The sequence below is a fragment of the Panthera pardus genome, unplaced genomic scaffold (genome assembly GCF_024362965.1).
Source record: "Panthera pardus isolate Hobbes unplaced genomic scaffold, ASM2436296v1 HiC_scaffold_17, whole genome shotgun sequence".
NCBI lineage: Eukaryota > Metazoa > Chordata > Mammalia > Carnivora > Felidae > Panthera > Panthera pardus.
This window is the reverse complement of record NW_026526732.1, coordinates 128,715,968-128,731,025: the sequence shown is the minus strand read 5'-3', so window position 1 is coordinate 128,731,025 and position 15,058 is coordinate 128,715,968. Positions and strand designations below refer to the sequence as shown.

General features: G+C 42.1%; 1 pseudogene; it reads left to right on the top strand.

The window, feature by feature from the left end:
* The first annotated feature begins 392 nt into the window (after positions 1-392).
* On the top strand, positions 393-3,484 carry LOC109249410 (rRNA-processing protein FCF1 homolog; annotated as a pseudogene).
* The last annotated feature ends 11,574 nt before the right edge of the window (positions 3,485-15,058 follow it).

Below are 15,058 nucleotides of genomic sequence, written 5' to 3'. Positions count from 1 at the left end.
CAGATAGACTGCCATCCTTACTGGCTGCCCATCTATCTTACCCTTAGGGGCCCTGAGGTTTTTAAATTTTTTTAAATAAAGTTTATTTATTTTTGAGAGAGGGAGAGAGAGAGAGAGAGCAAGTGAGCACGCAAGCAGGGGAGGGGCAGAGAGAGAGGGAGACAGAGAATCTCAAGCAGGCTCTGCACCGCCAGCACAGAGCCTGATGTGGGGCTTGAACTCATGAAGTGAGAGATCATGACCTGAGCCAAAATCAGGAGTTGGATGCTTAACCAACTGAGCCACCCAGGCACCCCTAAGGGCCCTGAGTTCTAGTGACTATTTGTTTCCTCCCTGGGGGTCAAGCTCTGTGGCTGCCCCTCTGACCTGGATACTATGATAATTGCCTTCACCTGGCTCCTGGTGGTGACATGCTATGACGTGGTCTTTCTTGTTCCAGAGTCTTTTCACCCCACCATCCTGTTGTTGGCAAGCTCAATTCTGTTGCAGCATCTCCTACAGAGCCATCACTGAGTCCCTGAGGGAAGCTGGAGCCTATCTCACATTTGTCTTCCTTAGTGCCCTGGGAACAAGGGCATCCCCTGAACATCCCCTGGACCCTCCTTTGGAGCATATTCCTCTGCTGTATTTTCCAACCTGATACAGTATATCCACTAGAGTGTGCACATTTCTCTGAATAGTCTTCACCATATGCCACCAAAATGCTGGCAATTCTACCTTACTTCGTGCAGCGGTTACTTTTCCATTACAAGCATGTCCGCACTGTCTCCTGGGGCTGTCCCCTGGGTGTTCCATCTGGAATCCTGGGGGAGTGCTTCCAAACCTATAGCATTTCCACTATCATACCTTGTGTTCTGCCCCCCTTGCTCTGACACACAGTCTGGCCCCCACACACGTGCCTAGGCTGCTGCTTCAGCTGGCTGGGTCCTGCTGCTCCTGTGAGATATTGTTCCTTTCCTCCTTCCCAGACCCAGAATGACCCTAGCTGGGCTGTGTTGTGCCTTAGCCCTATTAGCTCTAGTGTAGGCTTATGCCAGAAGTGGAGGTGGGTGGGACCCCAAGAGGAGAATGTATTTTATGGAGGAGAGGCCTATGCACCTACCTATAGCCAGGCTTCAAACATGGGGCTGGGTTAAGGGAGCTCTCTGCAAGCTCCAGGGCACCAGCAGATTTGGGCCTTTCAACCCCCATGTCCTCACCTTGGGTATTGGGATCCCATTTTTTTTTTCCAGGGCCTGGCCTTGGAGCAACAGGTGTGACGTGTTTGAAAGAGTGGTCTCTCTCAAACTCTGCTGCCCTGTGGATTCAGTTCCTTGCCTTGTCTTCATTCTCCCAGTGCAGAGACAAGAGCCTCCCTCTATGCTTCCAAGAAAGCCCTCTGGCTTTTCAGCCTAGATTTCATTGCTGATTAGTTGTTCCCAGCTTTTCTTTCTCTTTTTCCAGAAGTCTAGCAAATTCAGCAGTAGCTACACAATTCTGTTCTTATAGCAATGATTTCCCTCATATTTCTCAAATGCCTGATGCCTCCCCTACCACAGATATGCTGTCCCATTTCACCCCTGGTGAAAGTTCTAGCAATTGTCCTTCTGTTTTATGCCGTGGGCTCTGGACTCCACCTCCACCAGTGATAGAGAGTTTTCATCCTCAGCTGGGTGGCAGATGATCTTGTTCCAATATCTCATTATAGTGTCTGCTTTCTTGAACCACTCCTGATACCTACCAACTGTCACAGGCTGGGTTCACTGGGAAGCTGACTCTGAGATAAAGCTTATTGTGCAGGATGTTTATTAGGGAGAAACCACATTCATGGAAGGGAGAGGACGGAAGCAGGACTGGGCAGAGGGAGGTGTCAAGCTGTGATACAGTGCTAAGATCTTTGGTGACTCCTTGCAGACTATGAAGCAGAATGACCCTTTAGAGTTGCCCCAAATGGAGTCTTTTGTGACCCTCCGTCATTGGGTGTGAGCTGCCACGAAAGAGTGGCTCACCTTGGGGAAGTGGCTTTTTCCAGCATTAGCACTTTGGCCTTTGCACACTGTCTTGTGTTAACACTTCTGGTAGCTGGGGGAAGAAATGTTTCTGAAGGGGATCTGAGCAGGACATCACAGTGTCCACTCCATGTATGTCAGATTATCTGGCCCCCTATCCCATTTTCTCTGCTGAACAACTGTGGCCTTGGATAGATCTCTTAATCTCCATAACCTTCAAGTTTCCTTAAGTTAAAAAAAAAAGGTGAAAACCAACATATGCCCATTTTAGAAAAGCAAGCAAAATACACTCAAGTAAAAAAGTAGTCACTTGCAGGTCCACCACTCAGAAATAGACATTTCCACCCTGCAATGTGTTTCCCGCCTTTTTGCTCCATATTTTTAACAGAGTTGTAACTGCACAATGTTCAATTTTGTATTCTTGTTTTCATTTAACATTATATATGAGTGTTATCACAAACTTTTTGTAAACATTAATTTCTAAATTATTGTTTCCAGTTGTAAGCATAATAACTATTCATAACAACAATTTTTAGAAAAAGCACCCACATCTCTCCCTTTAGAAATAACAGTAATTAGAAAGAAATAAGAGTGCAGCATGAACATGGGGAAGCAAAGGAAGGCAAGAAAGTACATGACCATGAAGTAAATGCTTAGTCTCAGATATCAGAGGCTTCAACAGAAAGATAGATTAAAACCTAAAGAGAAAGAAAAGAAAGGTTCCAGTGCACTCAAGGAAAGAGAAGTTGCCCAACACCATCCTGCGTATTCTTTTAATATGACATAGCTGGGCCCATCTTATGACATTCTGGTTGATACCAACTTTATCAACTTGTCTATTAAAGGCAAACTTGACTTAGTACAGTCAAAGATGGACTGCCTGTATGCCAAATGTATAACTGACTGTTTAATGGCTGAAGTTGAGAATTTGGGTCAAGAGTATCCAGTGGCTCTAAGGATTCCCTAGAATCCTAGGTTTGAATGATTACCATGCACAAAGGAAGCCATGAAGATAACTACTTAATATAGAGAGTAACTCAGCACAACCGTTACATTGTGGCCACAGTTGATTGGTGGAGGGAGCTTAAAGGAAGGATATGGAAGATCCCTGGAGTTCCCATTATGAACATTTCTTTTTTATTTTTTTAAAGTTTTTAAAATTTATTTTGAGATAGTGTGTGCACGAGTGGGGGAGGGGCAGAAAGAGAGCAGAGAGAGAGTCCCAAGCAGGCTCTGCACTGCCAGCATGGAGCCCCATGGGGGGATCAAACTCCTGAACTGTAAGATCATGACCTGAGCTGAAGTCAGACGCTTAACCCACTGAGCCATCCAGGTGCCCCGCATCACGTACATTTCTAACCATAGGTACAACACTGAGTGGATGCCAGATGATTATGGAGCCCCTCAGTTCCAATTCTTTTAAAAAAATTTTTTTTAGTGTTTATTTATTTTTGAGAGAGAGAGAGTGTGTGTGAGCAGTGGAGGGGCAGAGAGAGAGGGAGACACAGAATCTGAAGCAGGCTCCAGGCTCAGAGCTGTCAGCACAGAGCCCGTTGTGGGGCTCAAACTCATGAACTGTGAGATCATGACCTGAGCCAAAGTTGGACACTTAACCGACTGAGCCACCCAGACGTGCCCCTTGCCGCCCCACCAAGCTCAGTTCCTATTCTTAAGAGTTCCTCTGCCTTCCTTTACCAACTTTTTCTGTCCCCAGTCATATAGCACTATGCTATAGAATGAATTATTCTATTTACCCATGTGCTCTCTTATAAGCTGAGTATGATTAAATATACTCACTTTTTGTTGTTTTTAAATCGATATCTTGTGGTGTGTTTTTTTTTTGTTTTAGAGAGACAGAGAGTGCGGGAGCAGGGGAGGTGCAGAGGGAGGAAAAGAGAATCTTAAGCAGGCTCCATGCACAGCACTGAGCCTGATGTGGGGCTTTATCCTACAACCCTGGGATCATGACCTGAACTAAAATCAAGAGTCAACCAAATGAGCCACCCAGGCACCCTGAAATTGATATTTTGTATCATTTTGAATTTAGTTGCATCTTTTTATACATCAGATAATTGCTCACATAAAAATAAAAAAGAGTCATAATTAAGTTTTTGTTACATAACTCCTTTTTTTGTGTTTGTGTGGTTAGAAATAATATTGGGGAATTTTTTCTACATTTTCCTATTTGGAGGATGTCTAACACCAATATCCAGTTCTTCAGACAACAATCGGGTGTCCTACAATTCAACACAATTCTGATCCCCTCTGTCTCCAGGGTCAGCATCAGACTCCACAGGAGTTCAGCCCACAGGACCACCCCTAGCCCAGAGGCCAAATGGCCACCCATACTTCTAACCAAATGTCCATAAAACAAGCGTTCTCACAACCCCCTCTCCAGGTTGGATAATTTGCTAGAATGGGTCACAGAACACAGGAAGACACTTTACTTAAACCAATTTATTCTAAAGGATACAAATGAACAGCCAGATGAGGAGGTGCATAGGACAATGTTTGAAGGATGCTGAGTTCAGGAGCTTCTGTCCCAGTAAAGATGGGGTGTACCACCGTCCCAGCACATGGATGTGTTTTCCAATTCAGAAGCTCATCACATCTCATTGTTCATGAGTTTTTATAGAGATCAGTTTGCAGCCCCACCCCCCCTTCCAATAAACTCAAGTGTAACCAAAGGGGCTCCTAATGAATAACAAAAGACAGTCCTATCATTGGGGAAATTCCAAGGGATTTTAGAAGCTCTGTGCCAGGAACTGGGGACAAAGACCAAATATATTTCTTATTACACCATACTTTTAAATCTGTTTTTCTGTTCATCTTGAACATCCCTACTACCTATTGTATATTTGTCTCCACCATCTTTTCAATACCTGCATCGTATTCTACTGCACCTATATAAAGCATAACTTAACAAATCTCTTTTTTGAATATTTTTTCTAATATAAATAATCTCCTGAAGAAGATTTTTACATGCAGATCTTTGTGTTCATCTTTAATCATTCCCTTGGTATAAAAATCTTGGGAGTAAAATGATCAGGCAAAGTCTATGAACATTAAGTTATTTGATATATATTGCCAAATTACCTTCTCGACAAGCTGGATTCATTGACTCCCTGTTAGAAGTGCATGCAGACACTCTGTGGGCAATTGTAATGCACTCAGGTTGGTCCTAGAGATGCAGATTGTGGTGATGCCCATGCCTGGAGTCCCTTATAAGGGAGACTGCTCACCCATAGTCTGTTTTGGAGATACAACCTGCATAACTGTGTTTCTATAATGTAATAACCCACCCTCCCTGGCGACTGCTCACCCACAGCAGGCAATCCACAGGCTTATCAGCAGCCTACCAGAAGGCCTGGGGCTTAGAGGCTCATGCCTAATAGGGTGATGGCTATTTGCTCAACTGGTCAACTTCTTTCTTTTAGAAGTGCTAGATGGAAACAGAGATTCCGTCATTTACCAATGACAGCTAAAGTATAAATGAAAGATGCAATAGTGTCATCATGGGCCAAGGCAAGTTAAAGTCATAAAAGGAATAAAAAAAACATGAATAACATAAATAAACAGGAACTAGGACACATAGCAGAAGCTGTGAGCTGGGGAGAAGAGATTCCAGGTGACAGACGAGGAAGTTGCTCTTGTTGAGGAACTTGGGAATGGAACAAAGGAGGGGAGAGTAGCAAGAACTCATAAGTGACACAACCATACAGTGAAGATCCTTGATCTCATCCTCTTAAAGCCCCAGAAACTCGGAACCAATTCCTGTTCTCCTGGGGCCTGGCCAAATCCCAGCTCCTGGTATGTGCTTATCATATCATACCTGTTGTCCCAAGGACATTTTTGGATAGCTCCTCTGTCACTACTGGCTTGAGCTTATCTTAGAGCCCAGAGAGCCTAAGATAGCATGAATGATTCATAGACATCATTATTTTCTTACCTATAACTCTCTTAGCGTTCCTCAGTTGCCTGCTTTTTGTCATTATTATTGACCATTATAAATGAGGCTATGGTAAACATTTTTGTGCATGGAACTGAGTGCATGCATGTGTGTGTGTGTGTGTGTGTGTGTGTAGCATCCTTCCCTTCATCAAGTTTACCACATCAAGAAAGTCTTCATCAAAAGGCAAAAACACTGATTTTCTTTTATCAATAAAACAAGAGTTATTGTGAGACATTGGGAAAATTGGATGTGTCCATCTCTAAAGCCTCTCAAATTTCTTACAGATCTGTTCTCTTCAGTTCTCTTCCAGAAGCTTGCAGGTCTCAAGTATTGTCATTCAATCTCCTACTGAGCCAAGAAAAAAAAGGAACCCCATCTCAGACACAACATTGTTCTGGACCATGTTGCACGATGATTTCCCTATCTCAATCCACAAGTGTATTCTCCTATCATCAAATAGCTTCTCAACTTTACCAGTTAAATAACTTCCCTGGTTGGAATGGAACAGAATTGGGCAGAAGACTTTACTGTATTTACATGTATATGCATCTGTAGATCTTCATATACTCCTATACCTATGTCTATGTCTGTGAATGTGTATGTAATTAAAGAAGTGGATATTTCACATTTGTAAAAAGGGAGAGAGAGGGGTGGCTGAGTGTCTCAGTTGGTTAAGCATTGGATTCTTGATTTCAGCTCAGGTCATGATATCATGATTTGTAGGATCAAGCTCTGCATCAGGCTCCCTGCTGACAGTGAAGAGCTTGAATGGAATTCTCTCTCCTATTGTCTCTCTGCTCCTCCCCTGCTTGCTCTCGAAAGAAAGAAAGAAAGAAAGAAAGAAAGAAAGAAAGAAATAGAAATAATGGATTTTAGAGTAAAAATGATAAAATTGGCAAAATTAAAAAATAAATAAATTGAAAAGGGAGAGAGAAAGAGAGAGAGAGAGAGAATAAATACTTATTTATTTATTTTCAGAGAGAGAGAGAGAGAGAGTGAGCAGAGGAGGGGCAGAGAGAGAGGAGAGAGCTCCGAGCAGGCTCTGCAATGTTAGCACAGAGCCTGATATAGGGCTTGAACTCACAAATTGTGAGATTATGACCTGAGTTGAAACCAAGAATTGGACGCTCAACTGACAGAGCCAGTCAGGAGCCCCAGGAGAGAGAGAGAATAAAGAAGGAAGGAAGCAAAGAAACAAGGAAAGAAGGAAGAATACAGAGATGCCCGGGTCTGTTGGTTCTTGGGATCTCAGTGACCATCCTGAGCCCCTCTAAATTACAATGATAAATTTCGACAAGTTTTCTACCTCTGAAAGGATCAAGGGAGCCTAATTTATGGCATGGCAGTGAACAAACTGCTCCTAGAGAGTCTGTTTGCATGATGCTCCCTATTTGCATATAATGTGTTCCTGTTGTTCTCTGAGAGTGTAACAACTCTTTTCTTACATTGTTCCTTTCCTAGAGATTGAAAAATCATAAGGTCTCCAACTACATTTGCTTTTTATATGTAATCTTTTCATAATAGTCTCCAATATTGTTCTTTTCCTTCATAATTGAACAAAGAATCAATCAGATTAAGTATAATTGGTTTCTGACTGAAGATTAGGATTCAGTACTTTTGTATCTTGCAACGATTTGTATCTTTACGTTAAATCTGTTAAATTTAGGAAGCCAGAAATTATGATTTTTCCATAGTCTGCCAGGTTTAGAACAGAAGAGAGTCCAAGTACAATAAAACTGCCCCGCAAAGTTCACCACTACCTAGAGATGCCAACACGTCAAAAGTTGAACGGGTAGGTGGTACCACAGGACACATCATCTCAGAGTGTTTGTTCACCAGCTGACATGTAGAAATTAAAAAACTCTGAGTCCTACAGGCTATTTAGGGTGTTGATGTCTGTGTGGATTGTATGAAATTAGATTGCACACCAGTTAGGGACAGAGAGCAATGGCCTCTTAATAACTGATACTTGTATTCAGCGTGTTTTGGGTTAGACTTTTTTAGGTCTTAAAAAAAATCTAAGAGAGCCAGGAAATTGATATATTTATTTATATATAATATATATACCTTTGGTTTTCAAAAAATACCAAAAAACAAAAACCCTTCTTACCTGTTGGGATGAGCACTGGGTGTTGTATGGAAACAAATTTGACAATAAATTATATTTAATTTTTAAAAACCTTGTAAAAAAGTAAATGCCTCTTGGGGTGCCTGGTGGCTTAGTCAATTAAGTGTCCAACTCTTGGTTTCAGCTCAGGTCATGATCTTGCAGTTTGTGGGATCTAGTCCTACGTTGGGCTCTTCACTGACAGACAACATGGAGCCTGCTTGGGATTCTCTCTCTCCCTCCCCTTCCCCTGCTCATGCTCTCTCTCTTTCAAAATAAATAAAAAACCTTAAAATATATATTAAAAAAAGTAAATTCCTCTCAGAGTGCTCTATGTTAAAAAACATACAAGCGCAAAGTACAAATTAAATGTTCTTTCCTGCCTGCCACCCTCTGTAAATCTTTTCAAGGCTACCAGTTCATAAATCCTTTGTTGTGCAGGTCTGTCCCTCATTCACAGCATCTACTCTGGGACATTTGCACAGTTTCTTCTTGTCTCTTCTGTTTAAGCCTTGTTATAATTTCTCCAAAAAGAGGTGTTAATGGTTTGCACCCTTGATGCCACCCTAGAAGAACTGCCTGCCTTACTTCCTCTGTACAGAGGAAGTACAGACTTCCTCTGTCTCCCAAGCAGAGGTCCCCACCATATCATACCATTTCTCTGCTAAACGGTCCTTGTGACTTCTGGAAAACAAAGACACAAACATCTCTGTTGATGCCATTAGCTCCTATCTCAGTCACTTCCTCCTGGTGTGGGGCCCCTCAAAGATGATGCATTCATTGTTATAAAGCATCAGACATTTTCCCTTGAGGCATTTTTGAGAACCACTAAGGAAAACAGTTTCTGCTGCAAATACTGCAGTATGGACCTCCCCGAGCTGCTCATTCTCTCCAAGCAGGAGGCAGGCGTGGCAGCAGAGAGTAGGTCAAATAGTTTGCTCATCAGCTGATCAACAGTAGCAAAAGTGGGTCCACAATAGAGCTTCATGTCTTAGTCTGGTGACTTGCATGGGTTTATTTTGTCACTGTGGTATCTGCATTTTATTATAAGCCCTACTTATTATAATTCTCCACTGAGTGGAGAATCTTGAGATATTTTTTGTATTATGTGATGCAGAAAGGATTCGCTTCTCTGTGTTTAATGGAGGCAAAGAGGAGCGAATTGCTCTTGGTGGCTGACAATGATCATAGCAAAAGAAGGATTTGGTTTGCGAATAAAGATGGACAAGATTCTGTAAGACAGAGTTGTCTGAAATGTATTGGTTGTCTGATCCCTAGTTGCTTACAAACACGATCACACTGGCATCCTTGGCATGAAATGGTGTGGTGTTGTGTGTGGATCAGATCAGTCAGCAACCAGCCCCTTCCTCCTGTGTTTCTCTGCTCTGCACAGCCATAAGGCTGAAACTACATTGCATATTCCTTGCAGCTAGGGTTTGGGAGGTGAATTGAGTCCTCCCACTTAGATGCTGTTTAGTTCTCTATTGCTAAGTAACAGATTGGTCCAAAACCTAGCTGCTTAATACAGTGAACATTTATTCTCTTTCCTAGTTCTGAGGGTCAGGAGTCTGGGAGCAGCTTAACTGGGTGGTTCTGGCTCTGGGTCTCTTATAAAGCCTAGAAGTCTACTGGGACTGTTGTCTCAGAAGCTGGAGGGGCTGCTTCCTTGCTCACTCACATGGTTGTTGGTAAGAGGCCTCAGTTTCTCACCCTATGGGCTTTGCTACAAGACTGCAAGAATGTCCTAAAGACAAGGCAACTCTGGTTTCCCCCAGAGTAAGGGATCTGAGAAAGGAAGAGAACAAGGGATAGAAGTCATATGACAGACATCAGAGCGTCATCTACAACCCAGTCTTGGAAGTGATGCACCATCACTCCTGCTGGGTTCTATTAACCACACAAACCACTGCTGGTACAATGGTGGAGGGACTCCACCAGGAGGTGAACCCCAGGAGGCAGGGATCATTGGGGGTCATCCTGGAGGCAGGCTACCATAGACGCAGGCTAAGAGGCAGGAATGAGGTGGGAGCCATTTTCCTGCTTCCATGGCTGCTTTTGCTCACAAGTAGGGTAATAGGGAGGGATTTGGGGCAGCATGTCCAGCTTAATCTTCATGGATGTTGAAAGACATTCTGGTGGCTGTCGTAACCCAAATCAGCCATGTCCAGTCCCCAGGTTCCTGGTGGTGGCAGCATAGCCTCTTGGTCTTTGCATCTCAGCTCAGTAGCTGTGTGCTCTTGAACCCAGTTCCCAAGGCCGTCTCTTGGGGACGCGCTGGCAGCCGTTCCTCCAGCCCTTCCAATGTATTACACTCCCTAAAATATAGCTGCAGTAAATTCCTAGTCCTGGAACTGGACCATAACTGACACAGACAAGGATCACTCCTCCAGGTAATAATGACAAATGTGATTGTGCCAGGGCATGTTCCACGCATGTTACATTCACTCATCAAATTTTACAGGTAACAAAAAGTAGAGCTGGATTTCAGGGCCCAAACTATTAACCTTGTGTCACACTGGGGCCACTCACAGGACTACATTTCATACAGTCTTCTTTTAGAAGGTTGGCAGTGGCTAAAAGGATATGGGTGTCTGCTCACAAAAGCTGACAAGGTCTTGGGTTTCTTCATATAATCTTTTCTTTTATTATTATTTTTATGAGACACCCGGAAGGTAATAATTCACTGTCAAGAATCTCAAGCTCCAGGCAAAATATAGCGTGAGGCTAATAGCCAAGATCAGTGAGTAGAGGTCTACTCTCTAATTTCTCCTATGGACACTTAAATAAGACCCCCAATGTTAGGGAGAACATCTTTAATACTTATGGAAAAATTTTACCCCAAACCCAATTTTGTTCAGGCATTGCACTGTAAAAAGACTGACTCCTACTCTACACAAAACATTACTATCTATCTATTCAGTGATGACAATGAAGTCATGAAGAAACTGACTTGCTCATATAGCTTTCATTAGGAGAATTGCAAGACCTCTATTGAATCCTAGCTGGCACACGGCATTATGTCATTCTTGAGATACAGGGTTCTACCTGTGTATTCATTCAACAAGTGTTTCTTGAGCAGATACTCTGCTCTGTACACAAGATATTTAAGTAGAGGGTAAAAACAGTGATGAGCGAGGTCTTTGATGCTACCAGGTCATGAGCTCTTTGTATAGTAGCAGAGGTATAAACAGTCAAGCCACCTGCTTCGTGCAGTTATCAGCTGTTGGATCAGGTCCCAGGGTCAAGGATCATTTTTCATGAATAGTTCTGAATGGAATGCAGAGTGTGTTCCAGGAAACGTCAATGGGGAAGAATCCCTAAGATGTTTTTACACAAGCAAAGTTAGCTGGTGTTTAAGGCAAGGAAGAGAATTAATATGGTAGCTGTGATAATCAAATTAACCACTTGTTGAATGCTTCCTGCATGCCAGAAATAAATGCTTTGAAGATATTCTCAAATGTAATCCTCATAACCACCTCACAAAATAGGTTCTGCTAGTGGCCTCATCCTACAAATAGAAAAACAAAGACTGAGAGTGTCAATCATTTGCTTAATGTTATACAGCTGGTTGGTCAAGAAGACAGAATTGAATTCAGGTGGGTCAGGCTCCTCAGGCTATGCTCTTGATCTCCAAATCCTGGCTGGTTGGTCCAGACCATCCAAGTAAATTTTTTAACACCAATTGACATCATCTCTGTGCTTATCCTGACATCACTGATAAAGTCATTTGCTGTTATCCCTACCCCAGCCTCTGCTTTGAGGAGGCTGGGAAAAACCAACATTTATTTCAGTGCCTCAGAATAAACATAGTAGTTAAAGGATATAGTGATAATTTTCCCTTAATTATTTGGCTCTTCCCATAATAATGTAGTTAATTAAGCTGGCTTCTGCACAGCTGCTCAGCTGAGGCTGATAATGGAAACATAAATTGATCTTTCTGGTCTTAGGCTTTCTAAATCAAGTTCATTCATGCCTATCAACAAGGTGCTGTTTTTACCTGTATAGGTGAATTACACTCTATTCATTGAGCAGTGCAGGGATTCTCAAACTATCATGTGCACCTAAATCTTCAAAGCAGATTCCTGGGCTTCATGTCAGATCCACTGAATTGACATCTTTGGGAGAGTGGCCCAGCTATTTGTATTTTAACCAGCATAGCAGCTGAGTCCCACGTGACCCAGTGAGGTAGAACCCTGAGACAGAGAGGCTTTCACTGGCATATGGTTGGAATGCCTAATCAAGCTGACATCATGTTGGAGCACAGTTCTGGGTTCAAATTCTGTTTGTACCACTTAAATGCTTTATTAGGGGAGCAAGAGGTATAATGACTGGGGATGAGGTCAGAGAGGCATCTTAGGACCAGATGATGTGCAGCTTTGAGGCCCCAGTAAGGACTGAGGAATTTCCTGGGGATGACAAGAAAAGCCACTGAAGGTTTCAGCAGGGATCTGTGATATGACTCATGTTTAAAGATTCCTCTGGATGCTCTGTGGACCATAGACCATAGAAATTAAGAGTAGAAGCAGGGAGTCTATGGCCAAACTACCCTGAACGCTCTCAAACTCATCTGATCTCAGAAGCTAAACAGGGTCAGGCCCGATTAGTACTTGGATGGGAGTAGTAGCAGGGAGACCAATTGGGAGGTCGTTCAGTACTCCCAGTGAAAGAAAGCAGTATCTTGGACTGTGGTCTTAGTGTCAGAGGTCTTGTGAAGTTGTTGGATTTGGGATCTATTCCAAAAGGATACCTGATATGATTAATTTGATGATATAAGATACAAGATAAAGAAAGATCATGTGATTCTTTTCATGGCACTTATATTGTTCTAAAATAAGAACCTTCTTCCCTCCTTCCCTCCCTCCTCCTTCCCTCTTCTTTTAAAGACCCTAATGACTACATTGGGTCCATCTAAATAACCTAGCAAAATCTCATCCTCTCAAGATCCTTAATTTAATCACATCTACAAAGTTCTTTTGCCATATAAGGTAAAATATTCACAGATTATAGAGATTAGGATGTAGACATTTTGGGGGTGTCAATATGCAATCTACCAGGGGACCCAAAAATCTAATGGAAGATAGGTAAGTCACTTAACTTCCACCTGCAATGCTTTGAAGTCAGTTGAGCAGGGTAACAGAATAGAAAGTGAATGGTAGAATACAGGTAGCCAACAGACACATGAAAAGATGCTCAACATCACTAATGCAAATCAAAACTACAATGAGATATTACCTCACACCCATTGGAATAACTAAAATTAAAAAAGACAAGAAATAACAAGTTTTGGTGAGGATGTGGAGAAAAAAGAATCCTCATGCACTGTTGGTAGGAACATAAGGTGGTGCAGCCACTGGGGAAAACAGTATTACATTCCTCAAAAAATTAAAAATAGAAATACCATATGATCTAATAATTCTACTGTTGGGTATTTACCTCCCCCCCTCCCCCCCCCCCAAAAAAACTCCAAAAACACTAATTCAAAAATATATATGCCCCACTATATTTACTGAAGCATTATTTACAATAGCCAAGATATGGAAGCATCCCAACAGTCCATTGATAGACAAATAGACAGGAAAGATGTGGCATGTATATTCAATGGAATAGTATGTAGCCATGAAAAAGGATGAGATCATGCCATTTGCAACAACATGGATGGACCCAGAGGGTATTGTGCAAAGTGAAATAAGTCATACTGAAAAAGACAAATACCACATGATTTCACTCCTATGTAGACTCTAAAAAAACAAATAACAAGTAAGTGAGCAAACAAACAAAAAGCAGAATCAGACCTATAAATACAGAGAACAAACTGGTGGTTGTCAGATGGGGGAGAGGGGGAGGGATGGGCAAAATGGGTGAATGGCAGTAGGAGATACAGGCTTCCCAGTATGGAATGAATAAGTCATGGGAATCAAAGGCACAGCATAGGGAATATAGTAAATAATACTGTAATACCATCGTACAGTGACAGATGGTAGCTACACTTGTGGTGAGCACAGCATAACACATAAACTTGTTGTTTATATAAACTATGTTGTACATCTGAAACTAATGTAACATTGCATGTCAACTATACTCAAATAAAAAGCAACAAATAAAACCCAGGAAAGTGAATGGTAGAGAAGGTAGTTGGGGAGAAACCAGGGGCTTGCTACACTTAATAGGGTGAGTCAATCTCTCTGAGACTGTGGTATTCAAACAGTGATCCCATTAAGAAGAAGGAGAGAGCCATGAAAGTATCTGAGCGAAGAGCATTCAGTGGAAGGACCAGCAAGTATAAAAGTATTCTGAGATGGAAACACACCTGATGTTTTTGAGGAACCCAAAGGCTGGTGTGATTTAGAGAACAGCAAGTGGGCAGGGATAGTAGCTGCAGTTGGAGAAATTTGCAGGAGCCAGATCAGAGATGGTGAAGAGATTGGATTTTAAGGAGAATGCTGGGAGAAAAGCAGTGGTGGGTTGTGGTAGGCAGTCAATAGAAAGTGATTTCTTTTTGTTTTGTAGTGTATTCTTTTTGTTTTTAAGAATAATGGGAAGCCATGAGAGAGGAATAATGGGAAGCCAACAGAATGTGGTTCACAGAGCCCTCTGGGCTGATGGGACAGATTTGAGAAGAAAAATAGGCTCTTATATCACGTGGAGTTCAGCCAGGAAACAGAGACCACACCCATTATTTGAACAGAAAGAGGTTAACAGACTTAAAAACAACAACAACAGCAGCAACAACAGCAACAACGACAACAACAACAAAAGCCTTTTGTATTTACCCACATTTTCCTTTTTGGCACTCTACTTTCTTTTGTGTAGATTCAAGTTTCCATCTTGAATCATGTTTCTTCACCCTGAGAAACTTCTTTTTCTTGCCATGAAACAGCAAAACTTCCTTTACTATTTTTTTGTAGTAAGATCTACTGGTGACAGTGTCTCATTGTTTGTCTGAACAATCTTCACTCTGTCTTCATTTTTGAAAAATATTTTCACAAGGAATAGAATTCCAGTTTGGCAGAT